Here is a 22091-nt window from a genome sequence, read left to right on the forward strand (position 1 = left end):
TGAAGCTATGTAACCCTGACCTGTTCACCGGACGTGCTACCTGTTTTTCCTAGCCACCGTGCTTCAACAAGTTATGAATTCGGCGATCTCAGGGAAAGATAATATGTTTGTCAAACACAAGTTAAAGTGCACTGCTGTCAAAAAACACTGAAAAAGTGATCCTCCTTTGAGCCAGTTTGAGCCAGTGACATAAGGATAACCCTGACAAAGAGACAAAGACACACACACACACACACATGAATGAACAAATTAATGCATTGAGAGAGAGAGAGAGAGAAACAAAGAGAGAGAGAGAAAGAGACAGAAAGAGAGACAAAGACACACACACACATGAATGAACAAATCAATGCACACAAAGAGAGAGAGAGAGAGGGAGAAACAGAGAGAGAAAAATACACAGAAAGAGAGAGAGAGAGAAACAGAGGGAGAGAGAGAGAGACAGAGAGAGAGAGAGACAGAGAGAGAGAGACTATACAGTCAGACAGGTTTCTGGTTCATCAGAGGTTAGAGTTTATCTCTGCATTGACTGGGCCTCTGTCCCAAAAGTCACCCATATTCCATGTGGTCCGGGTGGTGCACAGACCTTTCAGGAGCTCTGAAAATGAATAAAGTACTTTACACCTCCATTTTGATTTTGATTTGCTCACCCATCATCACAAATTGTAAACAAGCTAGTTACAATGCCTCCTGAAGACCTGGGGAAAAGATAGTGGGCTATCAGCTGATCATTGATGCAGATGATTGATGTACATCTGCTAGTTAGTTATTTGACTGATTGGGATTTACCTCTGTCTTTCTTCTCTAACCCAGGGGTGGCAGGTAGCCTAGTGGTTAGAGCGTTGGCCTAGTAACCAGCAGGTAGCCTGTAGCCTAGCGGTTAGATCGTTGGGCCAGTAACTGGAAGGTTACTGTATTGAATCCCGGAGTTGACAAGGTCAAAATATGTTGTTCTGCCCCTGAACAAGGCAGTTAACCCACTCCTCCCTGGTAGGCTGTTATAGCAAATAAGAATTTGTTCTTAATTAACCTGTTACGGATAGGGATTCTTAACTGACTTAACTAGTTAAATAAAGAATACATAATTAAAAAAAAATCTTCCTCTTCTCTACTGTGTATCAGCCAATCAGACCCCGTATTGATCATGATGTAGGCTAACAAAAGTGTTATCAGGTCAAATTCTGTGGCAGTATTGTTGACACAGTATTGTTGACACACACACCACCGTTGACTGCATCTCTCCAGGATGGATACCTAGGCGAGCTCAAACTCTGTACAGTATTGTTGACACTGTACGTAAACTAGCTAGCGACACACACACCACCGTTGACTGCATCTCTCCAGGATGGATACCTAGGCGAGCTCAAACTCTGTACAGTATTGTTGACACTGTACGTAAACTAGCTAGCGACACACACACCACCGTTGACTGCATCTCTCCAGGATGGATACCTAGGCGAGCTCAAACTCTGTACAGTATTGTAGACACTGTACGTAAACTAGCTAGCGACACACACACCACCGTTGACTGCATCTCTCCAGGATGGATACCTAGGCGAGCTCAAACTCTGTACAGTATTGTTGACACTGTACGTAAACTAGCTAGCGACACACACACCACCGTTGACTGCATCTCTCCAGGAAGGATACCTAGGCGAGCCCAAACTCTGTACAGTATTGTTGACACTGTACGTAAACTAGCTAGCGACACACACACCACCGTTGACTGCATCTCTCCAGGATGGATACCTAGGCGAGCTCAAACTCTGTACAGTATTGTTGACACTGTACGTAAACTAGCTAGCGACACACACACCACCGTTGACTGCATCTCTCCAGGATGGATACCTAGGCGAGCTCAAACTCTGTACAGTATTGTTGACACTGTACGTAAACTAGCTAGCGACACACACACCACCGTTGACTGCATCTCTCCAGGATGGATACCTAGGCGAGCTCAAACTCTGTACAGTATTGTTGACACTGTACGTAAACTAGCTAGCGACACACACACCACCGTTGACTGCATCTCTCCAGGATGGATACCTAGGCGAGCTCAAACTCTGTACAGTATTGTTGACACTGTACGTAAACTAGCTAGCTACACACACACCACCGTTGACTGCATCTCTCCAGGATGGATACCTAGGCGAGCTCAAACTCTGTACAGTATTGTTGACACTGTACGTAAACTAGCTAGCTACACACACACCACCGTTGACTGCATCTCTCCAGGATGGATACCTAGGCGAGCTCAAACTCTGTACAGTATTGTTGACACTGTACGTAAACTAGCTAGCGACACACACACCACCGTTGACTGCATCTCTCCAGGATGGATACCTAGGCGAGCTCAAACTCTGTACAGTATTGTTGACACTGTACGTAAACTAGCTAGCGACACACACACCACCGTTGACTGCATCTCTCCAGGATGGATACCTAGGCGAGCTCAAACTCTGTACAGTATTGTTGACACTGTACGTAAACTAGCTAGCTACACACACACCACCGTTGACTGCATCTCTCCAGGATGGATACCTAGGCGAGCTCAAACTCTGTACAGTATTGTTGACACTGTACGTAAACTAGCTAGCGACACACACACCACTGTTGACTGCATCTCTCCAGGATGGATACCTAGGCGAGCTCAAACTCTGTACAGTATTGTTGACACTGTACGTAAACTAGCTAGCGACACACACACCACCGTTGACTGCATCTCTCCAGGATGGATACCTAGGCGAGCTCAAACTCTGTACAGTATTGTAGACACTGTACGTAAACTAGCTAGCGACACACACACCACCGTTGACTGCATCTCTCCAGGATGGATACCTAGGCGAGCTCAAACTCTGTACAGTATTGTTGACACTGTACGTAAACTAGCTAGCTACACACACACCACCGTTGACTGCATCTCTCCAGGATGGATACCTAGGCGAGCTCAAACTCTGTACAGTATTGTTGACACTGTACGTAAACTAGCTAGCGACACACACACCACCGTTGACTGCATCTCTCCAGGATGGATACCTAGGCGAGCTCAAACTCTGTACAGTATTGTTGACACTGTACGTAAACTAGCTAGCTACACACACACCACCGTTGACTGCATCTCTCCAGGATGGATACCTAGGCGAGCTCAAACTCTGTACAGTATTGTTGACACTGTACGTAAACTAGCTAGCTACACACACACCACCGTTGACTGCATCTCTCCAGGATGGATACCTAGGCGAGCTCAAACTCTGTACAGTATTGTTGACACTGTACGTAAACTAGCTAGCGACACACACACCACCGTTGACTGCATCTCTCCAGGATGGATACCTAGGCGAGCTCAAACTCTGTACAGTATTGTTGACACTGTACGTAAACTAGCTAGCTACACACACACCACCGTTGACTGCATCTCTCCAGGATGGATACCTAGGCGAGCTCAAACTCTGTACAGTATTGTTGACACTGTACGTAAACTAGCTAGCGACACACACACCACCGTTGACTGCATCTCTCCAGGATGGATACCTAGGCGAGCTCAAACTCTGTACAGTATTGTTGACACTGTACGTAAACTAGCTAGCTACACACACACCACCGTTGACTGCATCTCTCCAGGATGGATACCTAGGCGAGCTTAAACTCTGTACAGTATTGTTGACACTGTACGTAAACTAGCTAGCTACACACACACCACCGTTGACTGCATCTCTCCAGGATGGATACCTAGGCGAGCTCAAACTCTGTACAGTATTGTTGACACTGTACGTAAACTAGCTAGCTACACACACACCACCGTTGACTGCATCTCTCCAGGATGGATACCTAGGCGAGCTCAAACTCTGTACAGGGAAGACTGGGAAAAAGGCATTAAAGGGCATGCGCCAGCTCTGGAAAGAAGAGCATATCAACAGACACGGTAACGGGCATGCGCCAGCTCTGGAAAGAAGAGCATATCAACAGACACGGTAACGGGCATGCGCCAGCTCTGGAAAAAAGAGCATATCAACAGACACGGTAAGGGGTGTGGTGAACTTGAAGATGACTTGCAGGCCGTGGGTTCCGAACAACAATGACAAAAAAAACATATATATTTTAAAGAAAATCATTTTATTTTTTTGGGAAATTATATTCCCACCAAAACTTTGGAGACTGGAAGGGCCTGCCTATGGGCCCTGGTCAAAAGTAGTGTACTATATAGGGAATAGTGTTCTATAGGGCCCTGGTCAAAAGTAGTGTACTATATAGGGAATAGTGTTCTATAGGGCCCTGGTCAAAAGTAGTGTACTATATAGGGAATAGTGTTCTATAGGGCTCTGGTCTAAAGTAGTGTACTATATAGGGAATAGTGTTCTATAGGGCTCTGGTCTAAAGTAGTGTACTATATAGGGAATAGTGTTCTATAGGGCTCTGGTCTAAAGTAGTGTACTATATAGGGAATAGTGTTCTATAGGGCTCTGGTCTAAAGTAGTGTACTATATAGGGAATAGTGTTCTATAGGGCCCTGGTCAAAAGTAGTGTACTATATAGGGAATAGTGTTCTATAGGGCTCTGGTCTAAAGTAGTGTACAATATAGGGAATAGTGTTCTATAGGGCCCTGGTCAAAAGTAGTGTACTATATAGGGAATAGTGTTCTATAGGGCCCTGGTCAAAAGTAGTGTACTATATAGGGAATAGTGTTCTATAGGGCTCTAGTCAAAAGTAGTGTACTATATAGGGAATAGTGTTCTATAGGGCCCTGGTCAAAAGTAGTGTACTATATAGGGAATAGTGTTCTATATGGCTCTGGTCTAAAGTAGTGTACTATATAGGGAATAGTGTTCTATAGGGCCCTGGTCAAAAGTAGTGTACTATATAGGGAATAGTGTTCTATAGGGCTCTGGTCAAAAGTAGTGTACTATATAGGGAATAGTGTTCTATAGGGCCCTGGTCAAAAGTAGTGTACTATATAGGGAATAGTGTTCTATATGGCTCTGGTCTAAAGTAGTGTACTATATAGGGAATAGTGTTCTATAGGGCCCTGGTCAAAAGTAGTGTACTATATAGGGAATAGTGTTCTATAGGGCCCTGGTCAAAAGTAGTGTACTATATAGGGAATAGTGTTCTATAGGGCTCTGGTCTAAAGTAGTGTACTATATAGGGAATAGTGTTCTATAGGGCTCTGGTCAAAAGTAGTGTACTATATAGGGAATAGTGTTCTATAGGGCCCTGGTCAAAAGTAGTGTACTATATAGGGAATAGTGTTCTATAGGGCTCTGGTCAAAAGTAGTGTACTATATAGGGAATAGTGTTCTATAGGGCTCTGGTCAAAAGTAGTGTACTATATAGGGAATAGTGTTCTATAGGGCTCTGGTCTAAAGTAGTGTACTATATAGGGAATAGTGTTCTATAGGGCTCTGGTCTAAAGTAGTGTATTATATAGGGAATAGTGTTCTATAGGGCTCTGGTCAAAAGTAGTGTACTATATAGGGAATAGTGTTCTATAGGGCTCTGGTCTAAAGTAGTGTACTATATAGGGAATAGTGTTCTATAGGGCTCTGGTCTAAAGTAGTGTACTATATAGGGAATAGTGTTCTATAGGGCTCTGGTCTAAAGTAGTGTACTATATAGGGAATAGTGTTCTATAGGGCTCTGGTCTAAAGTAGTGTACTATATAGGGAATAGTGTTCTATAGGGCTCTGGTCTAAAGTAGTGTACTATATAGGGAATAGTGTTCTATAGGGCTCTGGTCTAAAGTAGTGCACTATATAGGGAATAGGGTTCTATAGGGCTCTGGTCAAAAGTAGTGTACTATATAGGGAATAGGGTTCCATAGGGTTCTGGTCTAAAGTAGTGTACTATATAGGGAATAGTGTTCTATAGGGCTCTGGTCTAAAGTAGTGCACTATATAGGGAATAGTGTTCTATAGGGCTCTGGTCTAAAGTAGTGTACTATATAGGGAATAGTGTTCTATAGGGCTCTGGTCTAAAGTAGTGTACTATATAGGGAATAGTGTTCTATAGGGCTCTGGTCTAAAGTAGTGCACTATATAGGGAATATGGTACCATTTGTGACGTATCCCTAGTTTGACTGGAAGCTTCATAACATGCAATGAGACACACACAGCCAGGTGACTCATGCCGTGTTCTCCAAATTAAATAAACCATTTTTTTTAATCAAGTTATCAACTGGTCTTGAGGGTATAGAATCCCAGCTGTTGCTCGCTAGATAAAGCATCAAACCTGGAAGTCGATGATAACAAGCATGGAGACACTAACGGAGAGTGACTCACTTCTTGTTTTGTTCCAACGTTGTAGATACACTTGCTCCTACGTTGCCTTGAAAAGCTCATCTTGAAAATGAAATTCCGGCACAAATATCTCCCTCTATTTTCAACGGTTATACAATGAGTCAGTCAATCAACGACACAATGGTGAAGTTTGAGTTCAACATGCCTTCGGAAGTAGTGATGTCGACTCTTATTCAAAGCAAGGCGGAATTGGTATTGAGAGGAGCATTTGGAATTGTTGGGTAGTGTAGAATGTTGTGGTGTTCCGAGTGTTCTACAGTTCCGCAACGGCTTGTGTCCACCAGCTCTATGGTGGCATCACTGAAGATGTGCTGTGCTGTGCTGTGCTGTGCTGTGCTGTGTGTGTGTGTGTGTGTGTGTGTGTGTGTGTGTGTGTGTGTGTGTGTGTGTGTGTGTGTGTATGTGTGTGCTCATGTGTTTCAACCTCAGCTTAGCCTAGCATCATGATTATCGCCTGAGGGAGACAAAACACCACCGCACTGAGGGAGAGAGGATAATAAACACCACACACACACATACACACACACACACACACACACACACACACACACACACACACACACACACACACACACACACACACACACACACACACACACACACACACACACACACACACACACACACACATTTACCGTACAGACAATCATACCCATAAACTATGTATAAGACACAGTGGGTCGTGAGAGGTGGTGGACATATCAGGTGTACATTTCCACAGTGTGTGGGCATTCACGCATGCACCCGTGTGTCTCTGTGTGAGTGTGTGGTTGTGTTTGAGGTGTCTCTGATAGCAACGTTAATGTTGTCAGACTGAGTAGCTTTGTTTTACACGAGGTCAAGCTAAACATTCACTGGAACAGTGAACTCCGCTCCAATGGCTGGCAGCAGAAACCACTAACACATTCAAAGGCCACTTCGTGTTCTCGTGTGGACAGTAATGCACGTGTGACATACATTGCAAGGATTCAGCGGTTGGATCAGCTTCATCGTGAACAGAACAACTATATTCTTCATTCCGTTCCACTGTTCCGACCAGCATGATGAAGTTCTGAACGAAAGCCGAAATAGTTTATATTGTTCCTTTCAATTCCTTTTCTAACCTGTGAAATCTACATAGTTGTGCCATTAGCTCCTTAAATTGTTCCACCATACAGAGCAGCTTGCTAATAAAGTAAAAGGTTTTCTATCATTTTTTGTTGTTTTTTGAAAGTAGTACTCACAAGCAAAAATGGGTACCCAAAATGATGCACAATTGTGTACTGTGTCATCCATTCTGTATGATGAGTGAAAAACTCTCTATCTATCTATCTCTCTCTCTCTCTCTCTCCCTGTCACTCACTCACTCTCTCTCTCCCTGTCACTCTCTCTCTCTCTCTCCCTGTCACTCTCTCTCTCTCTCTCTCTTTTCTCTGTGTCACATCTCACACCTCACACATTCCGCTATCTCTGTCAGTAGTGTGTGTGTGGTGGTTTAGAAGTGGTGTGTGGAGGGCGATAATGGCAGGAAAATCATAAATAATGCAGTAGAAACGTTCTGGGTGAGAGTCAGCGAACATGCAAACACACACAGACACATAGACACACACACACACGAACACACACACGAACACACACACACACACACACATAGACACACACCCACCCGCATGCCTTTTGCCAGAAAGATAAAGGGATCTTCAGAGGGAATGAATGAATCACCCTTCACCTAGTCCAGAGAGAAGTTCTCTTTCTGGATTTGGATCATTAGCAGGTATCGGCCTAATTCTGCTCTGCATTTATCTCCTCTCTCTCTTTCTCTTTATCTCTTTCTCACACACACACACACCGACTCTCTCACTTTCTCTCATCTCTCTCTCACTCTCCTTCGCTATCTGTATTCTCTCTCTCTCTCTCTCTCTCTCTCTCTCTCTCTCTCTCTCTCTCTCTCTCTCTCGCTCTCTCTCTTTCTCTCTCTCTCTCTCTCTCTCTCTCTCCCTCTCTCTCTTCTCTGTGTCACATCTCACACCTCACACATTCCGCTATCTCTGTCAGTAGTGTGTGTGTGGTGGTTTAGAAGTGGTGTGTGGAGGGCGATAATGGCACAGGAAAATCATAAATAATGCAGTGGAAACGTACTGGGTGAGAGTCTGCGAACATGCAAACACACACAGACACATAGACACACACACACACACATAGACACACGCACACACACACACACACACACGAACACACACATGAACACACACACACACACACACACACATAGACACTGCATTTATCTCCTCTCTCTCTTTCTCTTTATCTCTTTCTCACACACACACACAGACTCTCTCACTTTCTCTCATCTCTCTCTCACTCTCCTTCGCTATCTGTATCTCCTCTTCTCTCTCCCTCCCTCCCTCCCTCATTCCCTCCCTCCCTCCCTCCCTCCCTCCCTCCCTCCCTCCCTCCCTCCCTCCCACACACACACACACACACACACACAATTATTTTTCAATTTTCACCTATATGACATACCCACATCTATATATAACACAATACATCTGGTAGAAGAAAATACAATCTGGTAGATGACATTATAAAGAAAAAAAACAAAGAAAAAACTAACCAGTGTTTTTTTGTACCACCATCTTGGAAATGCAAAGAGAAAGGTCTCTGTTCTAGCCATCACTCTGGTTGTAATTCCAATAGTGTCCACAAGATGGCAGCAGTGTATTTGCAAAGTTTCAGATGGATTATTTGGACTATGACTGGTCCTCAAGACTTTTAGTGTGAAGTCCCAATGTACATTTGGGAAAATCGTGAAGGAGACATTCGCATTCATATTCCAATTTTCTACAAGAATATCGTCAAATATGTATACTTGTACTTTGATTTAGCTTTCCAAGTATTAGTTCAACATTTGCAAAACAACCAGCTTTAATAACTTCATAACTCTGAACATCCTTATATTTTGTGTCCAAAATGAAAAGGCATGGTGTCGTACAAGGTTAGTAGCTACATTTTCCGACAATTATTTACGACATGGTTCCCGTAAAGCCCAGATCATTGGCTATCTAGCTAGCTTTGTTTGACCCTTATTGGTGCATATTTGACAAGGATCCAGTCGCTCAAGTGATGGCCGACCGCATCATCGGCGTGCCATGAAGGCGTCGCTCTCTGACCAAATATGGTTTCCTATAGGATATACTACACCCCTAATGATATAGTGAAGTCTTGTTACCTTCTAGGATCTCTGAGGAATAGATACTAACATGATTTGACTTGTTGAATCAACGTGTAGGGTGAGATATTCACAGATTCCTTTCTTTGCAAATTGAACGAGTGGAAATACAATATCAATCTATATGGACTTTTTTAGGATATGAAAAAGGATTTTATCTAACAAAACGACACTTCATGTTATATCTGGGACCCTTTGGATGATAAATCAGAGCAAGATTTCAGAATGTAAGTACACATTTTACCTTCAGAGGTGAATTTATCAAATATATTGCTGTGTTGTTAGGAGCTCTCCTCAAACAATAGCATGGCATTTTTTCCCCGCAGTGATAGATACTGTAAATAGGACTGTGCAGTTATATTAACAAGAATTTAAGCTTTCAGCCGATATCAGACACTTATTTGTACCGACATTTGTTGTTACTCTAAAATCTGCGATCTTGACATAACATGCTGAATGAGTCACAACTGTCCCGTTGACAGGATGCCGATCCTTAAGATTTATACATTTTACACCCACCTATACCTTCCATCACCTACAGAGAGATGAACCTGGCGAAGAGCTCCCTAAGCAAGCCGGTCCTGCGGCTCTGTTCACAAACACACCCCACAGAGCCCCAGGACAGCAACACAATTAGACTTAACCAAATCATGAGAAAACAAAAAGATAAAAAGGAATATTTTGTTAAATCTTTGCAATGTGTCAAGTAATTAAGCTTTGACTATGTACATACTCAGTGAGCACAGCCTTGCTATTGAGAAAGGCCGCCGTAGGCAGACCTGGCTCTCAAGAGAAGACAGGCTATGTGCTCACTGTTATTCCACTTCTTCCCTCTCCTGTTCTTCTGTTGTTCCACTTCTTCCCTCTCCTGTTCTTCTGTTGTTCCACTTCTTTCCTCTCCTGTTCTTCTGTTGATCCACGACTTCCCTCTCGTGGGCCTTGACCTCTCTCCTCCACTTAGCACCTGCCTAGCCCTCGTTAGGGGGTTAGGTACACACACACACACACACACACACACACACACACACACACACACACACACACACACACACACACACACACACACACACACACACACACACACACACACACACATCCCACTAGCACTAAGTCCCTTGTACCCGGGCATCTCCACCACTTACCCCTCTCATCAGTCAAACTGCTCAGTCCAACACTGCTCTCACTGCCACATGGCACCCTATTCCCTTTGAAGTGCACTATCCTATAGGCCATGGTCAAAAGTAGTGCACTATCCTATAGGTCCTGGTCAAAAGTAGTGCATGACATAGGTAAAAGGGTGCAATTTGGGATGCAGCGAAAATGGATGAGAAAATAGAGGACAGAATGAAGTGAAGAGAGGCGCTGCTTTGACAGCAGAACATTCCCTTGACACATGTTATATTTATTCTTTAAATTGGCTGCACATTCAGTACAACAGATGGGGTACTTCCCTGCTCTAGAGGGAGAGAGAGAGAGAGGGAGAGAGAGAGAGAGAGAGAGAGAGAGAGAGAGAGAGAGTGACAGGGAGAGAGAGAGAGAGAGAGAGAGTGACAGGGGGAGAGAGAGAGAGAGAGAGAGAGAGAGAGAGAGAGAGAGAGAGAGAGAGAGAGAGAGAGTGACAGGGAGAGATTGAGAGAGAGAGAGAGAGAGAGAGAGAGAGAGAGAGAGAGAGAGAGAGAGAGGGAGAGAGAGAGAGAGAGAGAGAGAGTGACAGGGAGAGAGAGAGAGAGAGACAGGGAGAGAGAGAGAGAGAGACAGGGAGAGAGAGAGCGAGAGAGAGAGAGAGAGAGAGAGAGAGAGAGAGAGAGAGAGAGAGGGAGAGAGAGAGAGAGAGAGAGAGAGAGAGTGACAGGGAGAGAGAGAGAGAGAGAGAGAGTGACAGGGAGAGAGAGAGAGAGTGACAGGGAGAGAGAGAGAGAGAGAGAGAGAGAGAGAGAGAGAGAGAGAGAGAGAGAGAGAGAGAGAGAGACAGAGAGAGTGACAGGGAGAGAGAGAGAGAGAGAGATAGAGAGATGACTGCCTTGATGATGTGATGACTGGTGGTAGAGAGATGAGTGGCTTGATGATGTGATCACTGTTGGTAGAGAGATGCCTGGCTTGATGATGTGATGACTGGTGGTAGAGAGATGACTGGCTTGATGATGTGATGAGGGTGAGGTAGAGAGATGACTGGCTTGATGATGTGATGACTGGTGGTAGAGAGATGACTGGCTTGATGATGTGATGACTGGTGGTAGAGAGATGACTGGCTTGATGATGTGATGACTTGTGGTAGAGAGATGACTGGCTTGTTGATGTGATGAGGGTGGTAGAGAGATGACTGGCTTGATGATGTGATGAGGGGGGTGGTAGATAGATGAGTGGCTTGATGATGTGATGAGGGTGGTGTTAGAGAGATGACTGGCTTGTTGATGTGATGAGGGGGGTGTTAGAGAGATGACTGGCTTGTTGATGTGATGACGGTTGTTAGAGAGATGACTGGCTTGATGATGTGATGAGGGTGAGGTAGAGAGATGAGTGGCTTGATGATGTGATGAGGGGGGTGTTAGAGAGATGACTGGCTTGATGATGTGATGAGGGTGAGGTAGAGAGATGACTGGCTTGATGATGTGATGAGGGTGAGGTAGAGAGATGAGTGGCTTGATGATGTGATGAGGAGGGTGTTAGAGAGATGACTGGCTTGATGATGTGATGACTGGTGGTAGAGAGATGACTGGCTTGATGATGTGATGAGGGTGAGGTAGAGAGATGACTGGCTTGATGATGTGATGAGGGTGAGGTAGAGAGATGAGTGGCTTGATGATGTGATGAGGGGGGTGTTAGAGAGATGACTGGCTTGATGATGTGATGAGGGTGAGGTAGAGAGATGACTGGCTTGATGATGTGATGAGGGGGGTGTTAGAGAGATGACTGGCTTGATGATGTGATGAGGGTGAGGTAGAGAGATGACTGGCTTGATGATGTGATGAGGGGGATGTTAGAGAGATGACTGGCTTGATGATGTGATGAGGGGGATGTTAGAGAGATGACTGGCTTGATGATGTGATGAGGGGGATGTTAGAGAGATGACTGGCTTGATGATGTGATGAGGGGGATGTTAGAGAGATGACTGGCTTGATGATGTGATGAGGGTGAGGTAGAGAGATGAGTGGCTTGATGATGTGATGAGGGGGGTGTTAGAGAGGATCAGGTGATCAGGTGTAAACGTCGGTGTTGCAATATACTCTCATTCACTTTAGGTAAATGCCGTCACACATTCATGTCACCAAGTGTTTCGACAAGTCTCTGGAGAGACAGCCAACTGCTCCAACTCCAATTCATTCACACACACCATGTACAGTACAGTGGTGTAAAACCTTGAAGTAAAAATATTTTTATGTACTGCTTTTGTCCGAACTTTACTTTACTATTTATATTTTGTAAAAACTTTTACTTTTATTTCACCACATTCCTAAAGAAAATAATGTACTTTTTTTACTCCATACATTTTCCCTGACGTGCAAAAGTAGCTTTGAATGGACAGGACAATGGTCGAATTCATACACTTTTCAATAGAACACTCACTCACTCACTCACTCACTCACTCACTCACTCACCCACCCACTCACTCATTCACTCACCCACTCACTCACCCACTCACCCACTCACTCACCCACTCACCCATTCACTCACTCACTCACTCACTCACTCACTCACTCACTCACTCACTCACTGTCTCTGACTGGTTATAATATTTTTTAGATCTGACAGAGTTGGAGAGGGTTGTCGGCATATACACAAAGAGCAACTTAAACGTTTCTGTATCCTTTACTACCTCTGTCTACTAAGCAATTTGAATGTCTCGTCCTAAATGTGGGTCGTTGTAATAATGCCCATCTGACACTAGTGTGAATTCATACCTCCCACCATTGTCCTCTACATGTGCTCTGCTGTCTAACTATGCTAAGTACGAATGATTAATATTGGGGTGGGACCTTAATGTAGATTGGTTGATGCCAGTATCTGATAGGCTGAATGATATTTGTACTGAGCCAATTCTAACTAATCTGATAACTAATCCAATTTGCCCCCAAACTTTAAACAGCCTGAAAAATCTACTCTCTTAGATGTTATTCAAACAAATACCCCTCGTAAAGTAGTTCACAGCTAATGGGATATTGGCCAGTGAGTTCAGTGACCATTGTCCTGTTGCATGCATAAGTGTGTGTGTTAGTGGGGGGTTCTACTAAGAAAACGTATCAAATTGTTCTAAGAAGGTCAATCCAAGGATCATTTAGTTATTTGATTTCGAAGTATCAAAACAAGTACAAGTTTTTTGTTTGTTGATGAAACATTGAATTTGGCCTTACTGCAACTGGCCCATACAAGTGCAGTGAATAACAGATTTACTACATGGAACAACAGATACTAAAGGAGGTTTGTTCTGAAGTGTCCTATATCTGAAAGATCAGGAAAACATTTGTAATTTTTCTAAACATGTATTTAACCCCTTATATTTTTGGGCACTAAACTATCTCCATATACTGTATATACTTCCGGGGTTTTAATGACCAACATTTTTTGTCTGAGCTGAGGATGAGTGACTGGTGACTGGAACATACCACTAGAGGTAGTCCTCTAGTCTCCTCAGAACATACCACTAGAGGTAGTCCTCTAGTCTCCTCAGAACATACCACTAGAGGTAGTCCTCTAGTCTCCTCAGAACATACCACTAGAGGTAGTCCTCTAGTCTCCTCAGAACATACCACTAGAGGTAGTCCTCTTAGTCTCCTCAGAACATACCACTAGAGGTAGTCCTCTAGTCTCCTCAGAACATACCACTAGAGGTAGTCCTCTAGTCTCCTCAGAACATACCACTAGAGGTAGTCCTCTAGTCTCCTCAGAACATACCACTAGAGGTAGTCCTCTAGTCTCCTCAGAACATACCACTAGAGGTAGTCCTCTTAGTCTCCTCAGAACATACCACTAGAGGTAGTCCTCTAGTCTCCTCAGAACATACCACTAGAGGTAGTCCTCTAGTCTCCTCAGAACATACCACTGGAGGTAGTCCTCTAGTCTCCTCAGAACATACCACTAGAGGTAGTCCTCTAGTTTCCTCAGAACATACCACTAGAGGTAGTCCTCTAGTCTCCTCAGAACATACCACTAGAGGTAGTCCTCTAGTCTCCTCAGAACATACCACTAGAGGTAGTCCTCTAGTCTCCTCAGAACATACCACTAGAGGTAGTCCTCTAGTCTCCTCAGAACAGAGTGTAGAGAATGTTGTACTAATAGAGTCACAGACCTTATTTTAATTTTAACTGTTTGTTGTCTTTGCTAAATAATGACGTTTTAAAAAATCCTTAGGGGCTGATTCAATGAATTCCTCCTTACTGCAGTTCTCTGACCCTCTAATTGCAGAACTGTTGACCTACATCTTTAATTGGACAATAGTTTCTGGTGATATCCTTAGGATCTGGAAAGAGTCACATTTCCTCCCCTTAACATAAAGAAGGATATCCTTCTGACTTAGACAACCATCGTCCAATCTCCAAATGATCTTTTAGAATCCCTGGACAACTGTTAGCTTACAACTTGTTGTTGTTGTTGTTTAATCAACGTTTTATTTTAATTTTACAATGTACAACACACAAGGTAGGATTACATTACAAATACTAGCCGACATGACAACACTAACATACAATACAACTATTTCATACTCTCAGGAGTCAATTATTTGAGTGCACAATATGACATTTACAGAAAGGAAGTAGGGTTTACAATAAAACGTATTCTATACTATTCTCAGAAAAGAAAATGGCGTCCCCTCACTCCCCTAACCATGTCGGTCCATAGCTTGGTTAAGAGTTGTTGATATCTGATACGGTTTTACATTATACATATTATATACATTATATATATTCCATGCCTCAACTGGAAAACATGATAAGCATGTTTGAAGGCGAGAGGATTGTATAGGTAATCAGAGCATGAAGGATAACCTTTTTGCTGATGTTAACCCTGCATAACTTATTATTTTAGGAACCAGTTGCAACACAAATGAAGAGTCACCATTCAACAAAAATAAAAGTGGGTCTTTGTTCACAGGGAAACCCATACTTGTTGTAAGGAAATCTGAAACATTTCACTAGAATCGGACGCCACAGGACATTCCCAAAACATGTGACCAGACTCGGACGCCACAGGACATTCCCAAACCATATGACCAGACCTGGGACACAACAGGACATTCCCAACCCATGTGACCAGACCTGGGACAACACAGGACATTCCCAAACCATGTTACCAGACCTGGGACACCACAGGACATTCCCAAACCATATGACCAGACCTGGGACACAACAGGACATTCCCAAACCATGTTACCAGTCCTGGGACACAACAGGACATTCCCAAACCATATGACCAGACCTGGGACACAACAGGACATTCCCAAACCATGTTACCAGTCCTGGGACACAACAGGACATTCCCAACCCATGTGACCAGACCTGGGACAACACAGGACATTCCCAAACCATGTTACCAGACCTGGGACACCACAGGACATTCCCAAACCATATGACCAGACCTGGGACAACACAGGACATTCCCAACCCATATGACCAGACCTGGGACACAACAGGACATTCCCAAACCATGTTACCAGTCCTGGGACACAACAGGACATTCCCAAACCGTGTTACCAGTCCTGGGACACAACAGGACATTCCCAAACCGTGTTACCAGTCCTGGGACACAACAGGACATTCCCAACCCATGTGACCAGACCTGGGACACAACAGGACATTCCCAACCCATGTGACCAGACCTGGGACACCACAGGACATTCCCAACCCATGTGACCAGACCTGGGACAACACAGGACATTCCCAAACCATGTTACCAGACCTGGGACACCACAGGACATTCCCAACCCATGTGACCAGACCTGGGACAACACAGGACATTCCCAAAACATGTGCATTAGTGTTCCAGCAGCATTCATACGGCATCTATCACATATCAAATCTATCACACACCTCAATTACCTCGACTAACCAATGCCCGCGTTACATTGACTCTGTACCGTAACACCCTGTATATAGCCTCCACATTGACTCTGTACCGTAATACCCTGTATATAGCCTCCACATTGACTCTGTACCGTATCACCCTGTATATAGTCTCCACATTGACTCTGTATCGGTACCCCCTGTATATAGTCTCCACATTGACTCTGTATCGGTACCCCCTGTATATAGTCTCCACATTGACTCTGTATCGGTACCCCCTCTATATAGTCCCGCTATTGTTATTTTACTGCTGCTCTTTAACTACTTGTTACATTTATTTCTTATTCTTATTCGTATTTTGTAAACTGCATTGTTGGTTAGGGGCTTGTAAGTAAGCATTTCACTGTACGGTGTACACCTGTTGTATTCGGCGCATGTGACTAATACAATTTGATTTGATTTGATATTGGAGTAGGAATCAGCTTCATCTTAAAATGTCTAAATGGGGTTGCATAACCTCTACTGTATGTATCAGCTTATAATGTATAAGCTGCTGTGCTGGGTTTTTTAGAGGTAACAAATACATTTTCCCAAATGGTAGAAGGTGCCCTAATCCTTGCATTTCACAGTTCCATACCAGAGTGACACCCAGTGTAGAGCATCTAACAGACAGCAGGTAATCATAAGTGGCAGAGTGTAAGCATTATGTGGGATGTTAACGGGGCCATCCCACGGTACACCATAAGAAGTGAATGATGGGTCTATCCATGTAAGCATTATGTGGGATGTTAACGGGGCCATCCCACGGTACACCATAAGAAGTGAATGATGGGTCTATCCATGTAAGCATTATGTGGGATGTTAACGGGGCCATCCCACGGTACACCATAAGAAGTGAATGATGGGTCTATCCATGTAAGCATTATGTGGGATGTTAACGGGGCCATCCCACGGTACACCATAAGAAGTGAATGATGGGTCTATCCATGTAAGCATTATGTGGGATGTTAACGGGGCCATCCCACGGTACACCATAAGAAGTGAATGATGGGTCTATCCATGTAAGCATTATGTGGGATGTTAACGGGGCCATCCCACGGTACACCATAAGAAGTGAATGATGGGTCTATCCATGTAAGCATTATGTGGGATGTTAACGGGGCCATCCCACGGTACACCATAAGAAGTGAATGATGGGTCTATCCATGTAAGCATTATGTGGGATGTTAACGGGGCATCCCACGGTACACCATAAGAAGTGAATGATGGGTCTATCCATGTAAGCATTATGTGGGATGTTAACGGGGCATCCCACGGTACACCATAAGAAGTGAATGATGGGTCTATCCATGTAAGCATTATGTGGGATGTTAACGGGGCCATCCCACGGTACACCATAAGAAGTGAATGATGGGTCTATCCATGTAAGCATTATGTGGGATGTTAACGGGCATCCCATGGTACACCATAAGAAGTGAATGATGGGTCTATCCATGTAAGCATTATGTGGGATGTTAACGGGGCCATCCCACAGTACACCATAAGAAGTGAATGATGGGTCTATCCATGTAAGCATTATGTGGGATGTTAACGGGGCATCCCATGGTACACCATAAGAAGTGAATGATGGGTCTATCCATGTAAGCATTATGTGGGTTGTTAACGGGGCATCCCATGGTACACCATAAGAAGTGAATGATGGGTCTATCCATGTAAGCATTATGTGGGATGTTAACGGGGCCATCCCACAGTACACCATAAGAAGTGAATGATGGGTCTATCCATGTAAGCATTATGTGGGATGTTAACGGGGCACCCCACGGTACACCATAAGAAGTGAATGATGGGTCTATCCATGTAAGCATTATGTGGGATGTTAACGGGGCATCCCATGGTACACCATAAGAAGTGAATGATGGGTCTATCCATGTAAGCATTATGTGGGATGTTAACGGGGCATCCCAAGGTACACCATAAGAAGTGATTGATGGGTCTATCCATATAAGCATTATGTGGGATGTTAACCGGGCATCCCACGGTACACCATAAGAAGTGAATGATGGGTCTATCCATGTAAGCATTATGTGGGATGTTAACGGGGCCATCCCACGGTACACCATAAGAAGTGAATGATGGGTCTATCCATGTAAGCATTATGTGGGATGTTAACGGGCATCCCATGGTACACCATAAGAAGTGAATGATGGGTCTATCCATGTAAGCATTATGTGGGATGTTAACGGGGCATCCCATGGTACACCATAAGAAGTGAATGATGGGTCTATCCATGTAAGCATTATGTGGGATGTTAACGGGGCATCCCATGGTACACCATAAGAAGTGAATGATGGGTCTATCCATGTAAGCATTATGTGGGTTGTTAACGGGGCATCCCACGGTACACCATAAGAAGTGAATGATGGGACTATTCATGTAAGCATTATGTGGGATGTTAACGGGGCATCCCACGGTACACCATAAGAAGTGAATGATGGGTCTATCCATGTAAGCATTATGTGGGATGTTAACCGGGCATCCCACGGTACACCATAAGAAGTGAATGATGGGTCTATCCATGTAAGCATTATGTGGGATGTTAACCGGGCATCCCACGGTACACCATAATAAGTGAATGATGGGTCTATCCATGTAAGCATTATGTGGGATGTTAACGGGGCATCCCACGGTACACCATAAGAAGTGAATGATGGGTCTATCCATGTAAGCATTATGTGGGAAGTTAACGGGGCATCCCACGGTACACCATAAGAAGTGAATGATGGGTCTATCCATGTAAGCATTATGTGGGATGTTAACGGGGCATCCCATGGTACACCATAAGAAGTGAATGATGGGTCTATCCATGTAAGCATTATGTGGGATGTTAACGGGGCATCCCACGGTACACCATAAGAAGTGAATGATGGGTCTATCCATGTAAGCATTATGTGGGTTGTTAACGGGGCATCCCACGGTACACCATAAGAAGTGAATGATGGGACTATTCATGTAAGCATTATGTGGGATGTTAACGGGACATCCCACGGTACACCATAAGAAGTGAATGATGGGTCTATCCATGTAAGCATTATGTGGGATGTTAACGGGGCATCCCATGGTACACCATAAGAAGTGAATGATGGGTCTATCCATGTAAGCATTATGTGGGATGTTAACGGGGCATCCCACGGTACACCATAAGAAGTGAATGATGGGTCTATCCATGTAAGCATTATGTGGGATGTTAACCGGGCATCCCACGGTACACCATAAGAAGTGAATGATGGGTCTATCCATGTAAGCATTATGTGGGATGTTAACGGGGCATCCCACGGTACACCATAAGAAGTGAATGATGGGTCTATCCATGTAAGCATTATGTGGGATGTTAACGGGGCATCCCACGGTACACCATAAGAAGTGAATGATGGGTCTATCCATGTAAGCATTATGTGGGATGTTAACGGGCCATTCCATGGTACACCATAAGAAGTGAATGATGGGTCTATCCATGTAAGCATTATGTGGGATGTTAACGGAGCATCCCACGGTACACCATAAGAAGTGAATGATGGGTCTATCCATGTAAGCATTATGTGGGATGTTAACGGGGCATCCCACGGTACACCATAAGAAGTGAATGATGGGTCTATCCATGTAAGCATTATGTGGGATGTTAACGGGCCATTCCACGGTACACCATAAGAAGTGAATGATGGGTCTATCCATGTAAGCATTATGTGGGATGTTAACGGGGCATCCCACAGTACACCATAAGAAGTGAATGATGGGTCTATCCATGTAAGCATTATGTGGGATGTTAACGGGGCATCCCATGGTACACCATAATAAGTGAATGATGGGTCTATCCATGTAATTATTATGTGGGATGTTAACGGGGCAATCCCACGGTACACCATAAGAAGTGAATGATGGGTCTATCCATGTAAGCATTATGTGGGATGTTAACGGGGCCATCCCATGGTACACCATAAGAAGTGAATGATGGGTCTATCCATGTAAGCATTATGTGGGATGTTAACGGGGCATCCCACGGTACACCATAAGAAGTGAATGATGGGTCTGTCCATGTAAGCATTATGTGGGATGTTAACGGGCCATTCCATGGTACACCATAAGAAGTGAATGATGGGTCTATCCATGTAAGCATTATGTGGGATGTTAACGGGGCATCCCACGGTACACCATAAGAAGTGAATGATGGGTCTATCCATGTAAGCATTATGTAGGATGTTAACGGGGCATCCCACGGTACACCATAAGAAGTGAATGATGGGTCTATCCATGTAAGTATTATGTGGGAATTTAACGGGGCCATCCCACGGTACACCATAAGAAGTGAATGATGGGTCTATCCATGTAAGCATTATGTGGGATGTTAACGGGCCATCCCACGGTACACCATAAGAAGTGAATGATGGGTCTATCCATGTAAGCATTATGTAGGATGTTAACGGGGCATCCCACGGTACACCATAAGAAGTGAATGATGGGTCTATCCATGTAAGCATTATGTGGGTTGTTAACGGGGCATCCCACGGTACACCATAAGAAGTGAATGATGGGACTATTCATGTAAGCATTATGTGGGATGTTAACGGGACATCCCACGGTACACCATAAGAAGTGAATGATGGGTCTATCCATGTAAGCATTATGTGGGATGTTAACGGGGCATCCCATGGTACACCATAAGAAGTGAATGATGGGTCTATCCATGTAAGCATTATGTGGGATGTTAACAGGGCATCCCACGGTACACCATAAGAAGTGAATGATGGGTCTATCCATGTAAGCATTATGTGGGATGTTAACCGGGCATCCCACGGTACACCATAAGAAGTGAATGATGGGTCTATCCATGTAAGCATTATGTGGGATGTTAACGGGCCATTCCATGGTACACCATAAGAAGTGAATGATGGGTCTATCCATGTAAGCATTATGTAGGATGTTAACGGGGCATCCCACGGTACACCATAAGAAGTGAATGATGGGTCTATCCATGTAAGCATTATGTGGGATGTTAACGGGCCATCCCACGGTACACCATAAGAAGTGAATGATGGGTCTATCCATGTAAGCATTATGTAGGATGTTAACGGGGCATCCCACGGTACACCATAAGAAGTGAATGATGGGTCTATCCATGTAAGCATTATGTGGGTTGTTAACGGGGCATCCCACGGTACACCATAAGAAGTGAATGATGGGACTATTCATGTAAGCATTATGTGGGATGTTAACGGGACATCCCACGGTACACCATAAGAAGTGAATGATGGGTCTATCCATGTAAGCATTATGTGGGATGTTAACGGGGCATCCCATGGTACACCATAAGAAGTGAATGATGGGTCTATCCATGTAAGCATTATGTGGGATGTTAACGGGGCATCCCACGGTACACCATAAGAAGTGAATGATGGGTCTATCCATGTAAGCATTATGTGGGATGTTAACCGGGCATCCCACGGTACACCATAAGAAGTGAATGATGGGTCTATCCATGTAAGCATTATGTGGGATGTTAACGGGGCATCCCACGGTACACCATAAGAAGTGAATGATGGGTC

The sequence above is a fragment of the Oncorhynchus clarkii genome, chromosome 18 (genome assembly GCF_045791955.1).
Source record: "Oncorhynchus clarkii lewisi isolate Uvic-CL-2024 chromosome 18, UVic_Ocla_1.0, whole genome shotgun sequence".
Classification (NCBI taxonomy): domain Eukaryota; kingdom Metazoa; phylum Chordata; class Actinopteri; order Salmoniformes; family Salmonidae; genus Oncorhynchus; species Oncorhynchus clarkii.